General features: G+C 61.6%; 1 protein-coding gene across 5 annotated transcripts in view; it reads right to left on the bottom strand.

Annotated features, from left to right (window-relative positions):
• Nucleotides 1-10,000, bottom strand: part of LOC144493688 (microtubule-associated protein RP/EB family member 3-like) — a 71,226-nt gene that overhangs the window by 53,220 nt on the left and 8,006 nt on the right. The window lies entirely within an intron of this gene.

Here is a 10,000-nt window from a genome sequence, read left to right as displayed (position 1 = left end):
AGCTGGGACTAAATTAAAAAACAGAACCTCAGAGGCAATGATCTCTAAATTATTACCTGAACCACAAGCAAATTGGCATAGGGTAGCAACAGTACAGAGATGAATGCATGGCTCAGAGACTGGTGTCGGAGAAATGGGTTTCAATTTGGGGTACTGGCACCACTACTGGGGAAAGTAGGAGCTGTACCATAGAACATTACAGCGCAGTACAGGCCCTTCGGCCCTCGATGTTGCGCCGACCAGTGAAACCAATCTAAAGCCCATCTAACCTATACTATTCCAATATCATCCATATGTTTATCCAATAACCATTTGAATGCTCTTAATGTTGACGAGTCCACTACTGCTGCAGGCAGGGCATTCCACGCCCTTACTACTCTCTGAGTAAAGAACCTACCTCTAACATCTGTCCTATATCTATCACCCCTCAATTTAAAGCTATGTTCCCTAGTGGTAGCCATCACCATCCGAGGAAAAAGGCTCTCACTATCCACCCTATCTAATCCTCTGATCATCTTGTATGCCTCTATTAAGTCACCTCTTAACCTTCTTCTCTCTAACAAAAACAACCTCAAGCCCCTCAGCCTTTCCTCATACAATTTTCCCACCATACCAGGCAACATCCTGGTAAATCTCCTCTGCACCCTTTCCAACACTTCCACATCCTTCCTGTAATGCGGCGACCAGAACTGTACGCAATACTCCAAGTGCAGCCACACCAGAGTTTTGTACGGTTGCAACATGACCTCCTGGCTCCAAAACTCAATCCCTCTACCAATAAAAGCTAACACACCGTATGCCTTCTTAACAACCCTATCAACCTGGGTGCCAACTTTCAGGAATCTATGCACATGGACACCCAGATCCCTCTGTTCATCCACACTACCAAGTATCTTACCATTAGCCCAGTACTCTGTATTCCTGTTACTCCTTCCAAAGTGAATCACTACGCACTTTTCCAAATTAAACTCCATTTGCCACCTCTCAGCCCAGCTCTGCAGCTTATCTATGTCCCTCTGTAACCTGCCACTTCCCTCCGCACTGTCTACAACTCCACCGACTTTAGTGTCATCCGCAAATTTACTAACCCATCCTTCTACGCCCTCATCCAGGTCATTAATAAAAATGACAAACAGCAGTGGCCCTAAAACAGATCCTTGCGGTACACCACTAGTAACTGAACTCCAGGATGAATATTTCCCATCAACCACCACCCTCTGTTTTCTTCCAGCTAGCCAATTCCTGATCCAAACCACTAAATCACCCTCAATCCCATGTGTCCGTATTTTCTGCAAAAGCTTACCATGGGGAACCTTATCAAACCTTACCATGGGGACGGTCTTCACCTGAACTTGCTGGGATCAGTATTCTGGCGAGTTGAGTAAGTAGAGTGGGCTTTAAAGTAGTGGGGGGAAGGGATCATGCAAAAGGAGATGTGGTAGACAGAAATGAGAAGAAAATGATGCAGATTAGTGATTTTGGTAATGATATCTAGAGTGAGACAGGAAGTGACGGAGTATACAAACTTAAGAGTTCACGAGCAGATACGGTCAGATATTGCAAAACAGGTAAGACAAAAGTTAAAGGCACTGTATCTGAATGTGCACAGCATTCATAACAAAAAATATGAATTGTTAACGCAGTTAAAAATAAATGTATATGACCCAATAGCCATTTTAGAGACATGGCTGCAGCGTGTCCAAGGCCTGGACATGAATATTTTAGATTCTGAAAAGACTAAACGCTGGAAAAGATAGTGCGGCAACTCTGTTAATTAAGGACATCATTAGTACAGTAGTGAGAGATGACTTTAGCTTGAAAGAGCATGATGTAGAATCAGTTTGAGTAGAAATAAAAAATAGCAAAGGTCACTTGCAGGAGGAGTTTATCAGTCCCCTAACAGTGGTTACACTGTAGGTCAGAGTATACAGGAAAATTTAATAGGGCATGAATGAAAAGTACCACAATAATCATGGGTGATGTTAATCTATATGTAGAGTGTGCAAATCAGATTGACAAGGGTAATCTGGAAAATTAGTTTATGGAGGGCATTTGAGACAATGTCTCAGAGCAGTACATGCTGGAGCCTACCAGGGAGCAGATTATTCTGGACCTGGAAATGTGCAATGAGACAGAATTAATCAATAGCATAGTAAGGAGGCATCTAGGTAACAGTGGTCAGAACGTGAGTTCAGTTTGAAGGTGAGAAGTGTGGCTCCAAGACTAGTGTTTTAAATCCAAATAAAGGTAGTTATAAGGGTGTGAAGGCAGACCTGAATGAAGTGAACTGGAAAACTAGATTAAAGGGTAGGACAATAAAGGTGCAGTGGCATATTTTAAGGAGATATTTAATAATTGAGTGTGCAGGATTGGAGAATCGTTGCCGAAGTATCATGGCCAATTGCTTGAGATTCCAAAACTAGATATAGATCCTGATGCCTTAATAACAGTAGCTTAATTTATGGAGTGATCAGAATGGAGTGTTATGGAGAGTGGAGGGGGGGGATTGGATGCAGATTTACATTTAAATAGGGTTTTTCACAACCCACCAATTGTCTCAAAGCACTTTACAGTCAATCATGTATTTGAAATGTAATCACTGTTATCATTTTTATAATAGTAAACACAGCAGCCACTGTGCCCTCAGCAAATTCCCACAAACAGCAATGCAATGACCAGACAATCTGTTTCTCTGAGGTGTCGATTGAAAGATAAACACCGACCACTGGGGGTATCTTTCCTGCTCTTGGTCGAAATAGTGCGATAGGGCGTAAATTCAAAATGTTGTATCAGGGTTTTCCAAACCCTGGAGTTTTGTTAGATACATCCAGGAGTTCGACAATGGGCCAGGCTAAGAGATAACATTTGAAAAGTGCTATGAAGCTGCTTGGCCTGTCAGAGGCTGGTTTCTTCTGGAACGCTACATTCTGCACTCTCTCCTTTCCTTCCCGACGGATGGTGTGCTCTGTCTGTAGAGCACGCAAGAAAGAGTATTTTCACTGTATACTAACACGTGACAATAATAAATCAAATCAAAAATCCCCCCCCCCCCCCGCTTTCCCCACCTCCCCCAACTCCCCCCCGCTCTCCCACCTCCCCCCCCCCGGCTCTCCCACCTCCGCCCTGGGGAGGGGGCGGGGGGGGGGTGGATGACACGCCCTGGGGACGGGGGGGGGGATGACACCTCCTGAGGACGGGGGGGTGGATGACACCTCCTGAGGACGGGTGGGCATTAATCCACCTGGGGACGGTTGGGGGGGGGGGGATGACACCCTCTGGGGACAGGGGGGGGGGGGGAGAAGACACCCCCAGGTGACATCCTCTGCAGACGGGCGGGACGGGGGATGACACCCCCTGGGGATGGGGGCAGGCGCACGGGGTGACACGCACGGGGACGGGGGTGACACGCAACGGGGATGGGGTGATCGGACACTGGGGGTGGCGCGTGCCATGGGAGGGTGGGGGCAGTGTGGCGTGCACCAGGCGTTGGGGGGGGGGGGGGGGGGGGGGCTGGCGCGTGCTGGGGGTGGGTGGGGGCGCTGGGCGGTGCCGTGCGGCGGGGTGCTGCGCGCTGGAGGTGATCACACACACTGTGGGTGGGGGTGCGACTCACACTGGGGATGGGGGGTGCCACACACTGGGGATGGGGGGGTGATCACAGACTGGGGATGGGGGGGGGTGACACACTGGGGATGGGGGGGTGACATACACTGGGGATGGGGGGGTGACACACACTGGGGATGGGGGGTGACACACACTGGGGATGGGGGGTGACACACACTGGGGATGGGGGGGCGACACACACTGGGGATGGGGGGGCGACACACACTGGGGATGGGGGGGCGACACACACTGGGGATGGGGGGGCGACACACACTGGGGATGGGGGGCGACACACACTGGGGATGGGGGGGCGACACACACTGGGGATGGGGGGGCGACACACACTGGGGATGGGGGGGCGACACACACTGGGGATGGGGGGGCGACACACACTGGGGATGGGGGGGCGACACACAGTGGGATGGGGCGACACACACTGGGGATGGGGGGGCGACACACACTGGGGATGGGGGGGCGACACACACTGGGGATGGGGGGGCGACACACACTGGGGATGGGGGGGCGACACACACTGGGGATGGGGGGGCGACACACACTGGGGATGGGGGGGCGACACACACTGGGGATGGGGGGGCGACACACACTGGGGATGGGGGGGGCGACACACACTGGGGATGGGGGGGCGACACACACTGGGGATGGGGGGGCGACACACACTGGGGATGGGGGGGCGACACACACTGGGGATGGGGGGGCGACACACACTGGGGATGGGGGGGCGACACACACTGGGGATGGGGGGGCGACACACACTGGGGATGGGGGGGCGACACACACTGGGGATGGGGGGGCGACACACACTGGGGATGGGGGGGCGACACACACTGGGGATGGGGGGGCGACACACACTGGGGATGGGGGGGCGACACACACTGGGGATGGGGGGGCGACACACACTGGGGATGGGGGGGCGACACACACTGGGGATGGGGGGGCGACACACACTGGGGATGGGGGGGCGACACACACTGGGGATGGGGGGGCGACACACACTGGGGATGGGGGGGCGACACACACTGGGGATGGGGGGGCGACACACACTGGGGATGGGGGGGCGACACACACTGGGGATGGGGGGGCGACACACACTGGGGATGGGGGGGCGACACACACTGGGGATGGGGGGGCGACACACACTGGGGATGGGGGGGCGACACACACTGGGGATGGGGGGGCGACACACACTGGGGATGGGGGGGCGACACACACTGGGGATGGGGGGGCGACACACACTGGGGATGGGGGGGCGACACACACTGGGGATGGGGGGGCGACACACACTGGGGATGGGGGGGCGACACACACTGGGGATGGGGGGGCGACACACACTGGGGATGGGGGGGCGACACACAGTGGGGATGGGGGGGCGACACACAGTGGGCATGGGGGGGCGACACACAGTGGGCATGGGGGGGCGACACACAGTGGGGATGGGGGGGCGACACACAGTGGGGATGGGGGGGCGACACACAGTGGGGATGGGGGGGCGACACACAGTGGGGATGGGGGGGCGACACACAGTGGGGATGGGGGGGCGACACGCACTGGGGATGGGGGGGCGACACGCACTGGGGATGGGGGGGCGACACACACTGGGGATGGGGGGGCGACACGCACTGGGGATGGGGGGGCGACACACACTGGGGATGGGGGGGCGACACACACTGGGGATGGGGGGGCGACACACACTGGGGATGGGGGGGCGACACACACTGGGGATGGGGGGGCGACACACACTGGGGATGGGGGGGCGACACACACTGGGGATGGGGGGGCGACACACACTGGGGATGGGGGGGCGACACACACTGGGGATGGGGGGGCGACACACACTGGGGATGGGGGGGCGACACACACTGGGGATGGGGGGGGCGACACACACTGGGGATGGGGGGGCGACACACACTGGGGATGGGGGGGCGACACACACTGGGGATGGGGGGGCGACACACACTGGGGATGGGGGGGCGACACACACTGGGGATGGGGGGGCGACACACACTGGGGATGGGGGGGCGACACACACTGGGGATGGGGGGGCGACACACACTGGGGATGGGGGGGCGACACACACTGGGGATGGGGGGGCGACACACACTGGGGATGGGGGGGCGACACACACTGGGGATGGGGGGGCGACACACACTGGGGATGGGGGGGCGACACACACTGGGGATGGGGGGGCGACACACACTGGGGATGGGGGGGCGACACACACTGGGGATGGGGGGGCGACACACACTGGGGATGGGGGGGCGACACACACTGGGGATGGGGGGGCGACACACACTGGGGATGGGGGGGCGACACACACTGGGGATGGGGGGGCGACACACACTGGGGATGGGGGGGCGACACACACTGGGGATGGGGGGGCGACACACACTGGGGATGGGGGGGCGACACACACTGGGGATGGGGGGGCGACACACAGTGGGGATGGGGGGGCGACACACAGTGGGCATGGGGGGGCGACACACAGTGGGGCATGGGGGGGCGACACACAGTGGGGATGGGGGGGCGACACACAGTGGGGATGGGGGGGCGACACACAGTGGGGATGGGGGGGCGACACACAGTGGGGATGGGGGGGCGACACACAGTGGGGATGGGGGGGGTGACACACACACTGGGGATGGGGGGGTGACACACACTGGGGATGGGGGGGCGACACACACTGGGGATGGGGGGGGCGACACACACTGGGGATGGGGGGTCGACACACACTGGGGATGGGGGGGGCGACACACACTGGGGATGGGGGGGGCGACACACACTGGGGATGGGGGGGTGACACACACTGGGGATGGGGGGGCGACACACACTGGGGATGGGGGGGCGACACACACTGGGGATGGGGAGGGCGACACACACTGGGGATGGGGGGGCGACACACACTGGGGATGGGAGGGGCGACACACACTGGGGTTGGGAGGGGCGACACACACTGGGGATGGGGGGGGGCGACACACACTGGGGATGGGGGGGGCGACACACACTGGGGAGGGGGGGGGGCGACAAACACTGGGGATGGAGGGGTGACGCACACACTGGGGATGGGGTGGCGACACACACTGGGGATGGGGGTGGCGACACACTCTGGGGATGGGGGGGGCGACACACTCTGGGGATGGGGGGGGCGACACACACTGGGGATGGGGGGGCGACACACACTGGGGATGGGGGGGGCGACACACACTGGGGATGGGGGGGGCGACACACACTGGGGATGGGGGGGTGACACACACACTGGGGATGGGGGGGTGACACACACTGGGGATGGGGGGGTGACACACACTGGGGATGGGGGGGGCGACACACACTGGGGATGGGGGGGGCGACACACACTGGGGATGGGGGGTCGACACACACTGGGGATGGGGGGGGCGACACACACTGGGGATGGGGGGGGCGACACACACTGGGGATGGGGGGGTGACACACACTGGGGATGGGGGGGCGACACACACTGGGGATGGGGGGGCGACACACACTGGGGATGGGGAGGGCGACACACACTGGGGATGGGGGGGCGACACACACTGGGGATGGGAGGGGCGACACACACTGGGGTTGGGAGGGGCGACACACACTGGGGATGGGGGGGGGCGACACACACTGGGGATGGGGGGGGGCGACACACACTGGGGATGGGGGGGGCGACACACACTGGGGAGGGGGGGGGGCGACAAACACTGGGGATGGAGGGGTGACGCACACACTGGGGATGGGGAGGCGACACACACTGGGGATGGGGGGGGTGACACACACTGGGGATGGGGGGGGTGACACACACTGGGGAATGGATGGGGGGTGACCCACACTGGGGATGGGGGGGTGACCCACACTGGGGATGGGGGGGTGACCCACTCTGGGGATGGGGGGGTGACCCACGCTGGGGATGGGGGGGCGACACACGCTGGGGATGGGGGGGTGACACACGCTGGGGATGGGGGGGCGACACACGCTGGGGATGGGGGGGCGACACACGCTGGGGATCGCGGGGGGGGGGCGACACACGCTGGGGATGGGGGGGCGACACACGCTGGGGATGGGGGGGCGACACACGCTGGGGATGGGGGGGGCGACACACGCTGGGGATGGGGGGGCGACACAGACTGGGGATGGGGGGCGAAACACACTGGGGATGGGGGGGTTGCACACACTGGGTATGGGGGGGGGTGACACACACTGGGGATGGGGGGGTGACCCACACTGGGGATGGGGGGGTGACCCACACTGGGGATGGGGGGGTGACCCACACTGGGGATGGGGGAGTGACCCACACTGAGGATGGGGGGGTGACCCACACTGGGGATGGGGGGTGACCCACACTGGGGATGGGGGGGTGACCCACACTGGGGATCGGGGGGTGACCCACACTGGGGATGGGGGGGTGACACACACTAGGGATGGGGGTGACACACACTGGGGAGGGGGGGTGACACACACTGGGGATGGGGGGGTGACACACACTGGGGATGGGGGGGCGACACACACTGGGGATGGGGGGGCGACACACTCTGGGGATGGGGGGGCGACACACACTGGGGATGGGGGGGCGACACACACTGGGGATGGGGGGGCGACACACACTGGGGATGGGGGGGCGACACACACTGGGGATGGGGGGGCGACACACACTGGGGATGGGGGGGCGACACACACTGGGGATGGGGGGGCGACACACACTGGGGATGGGGGGGCGACACACACTGGGGATGGGGGGGGCGACACACACTGGGGATGGGGGGGGCGACACACACTGGGGATGGGGGGGGCGACAACACTGGTGATGGGGGGGGCGGACACACACTGGGGATGGGGGGGGCGACACGCACTGGGGATGGGGGGGTGACACGCACTGGGGATGGGGGGTGCCACGCACTGGGGATGGGGGGTGACACGCACTGGGGTTGGGGGTTGACACACACTGGGGATGGGGCGTGATCACACACTGGGGATGGGGGGGGTGACACACACTGGGGATGGGGGGGGTGACCCACACTGGGGATGGGGGGGTGACCCACACTGGGGATGGGGGGGTGACCCACACTGGGGATGGGGGGGTGACCCACACTGGGGATGGGGGGGTGACCCACACTGGGGATGGGGGGGGTGACCCACACTGGGGATGGGGGGTGACCCACACTGGGGTTGGGGGGGGTGACCCACACTGGGGATGGGGGGTGACCCACACTGGGGATGGGGGGGTGACACACACTGGGGATGGGGGGGTGACACACACTGGGGATGGGGGGGTGACACCCACTGGGGATGGGGGGGTGACACACACTGGGGATGGGGGGGTGACACACACTGGGGATGGGGGGTGACACACACAGGGGATGGGGGGGTGACACACACAGGGGTTGGGGGGGGTTGCAAAAACTGGGGATGGCGGGGGTTGCACACACTGGGGACCCACTGGGGATGGGGGGGTGACACACACTGTGGATGGGGGGGGGGGGGGTGACCCACACTGGGGTTGGGGGGGTGACCCACACTGGTGGTGGGGGGTGACCCACACTGGGGGTGGGGGGTGACCCACACTGGGGGTGGGGGGTGACACACACTGGGGGTGGGGGGTGACACACACTGGGGGTGGGGGGTGACACACACTGGGGATGGGGGGTGACACACACTGGGGGTGGGGGGTGATCACACACTGGGGATGGGGGGTGATCACACACTGGGGATGGGGGGTGATCACACACTGGGGATGGGGGGGTGACACACACTGGGGATGGGGGGGTGACACACACTGGGGATGGGGGGGTGACACACACTGGGGATGGGGGGGGTGACACACACTGGGGATGGGGGGGTGACACACGCTGGGGATGGGGGGGTGACACACACTGGGGATGGGGCGGTGACACACACTGGGGATGGGGTGATCACACACTGGGGATGTGGGGGGTGATCACACACACTGGGGATGGGGTTTGACACACTCTGGGGATGTGGGTGTGATCACACACCGGGGATGGGGTTTTTCACACACTGGGGGTGGGGGGGGGTGACACACACTGGGGGTGGAGTGGGTGACACACACTGGGGGTGGGGAGGGTGACACACACTGGGGATGGGGGGTGACACACACTGGGGATGGGGGCGTGACACACACTGGGGATGGGGGGGTGACACACACTGGGGATGGGGGGGTGACACACACTGGGGATGGGGGGGTGACACACACTGGGGATGGGGGGGTGAACACACACTGGGGATGGGGGGTGACACACACTGGGGATGGGGGGGTGACACACACTGGGGATGTGGGGGTGATCACACCACACTGGGGATGGGGTTTGACACACACTGGGGATGGGGGGGTGATCACACACTGGGGATGTGGGGGTGATCACACACT

Source organism: Mustelus asterias, chromosome 5 (assembly GCF_964213995.1).
Source record: "Mustelus asterias chromosome 5, sMusAst1.hap1.1, whole genome shotgun sequence".
Lineage (NCBI taxonomy): Eukaryota > Metazoa > Chordata > Chondrichthyes > Carcharhiniformes > Triakidae > Mustelus > Mustelus asterias.
Note: the sequence above shows the minus strand (reverse complement) of the source record. Positions and strands in the feature narration are given on the sequence as shown.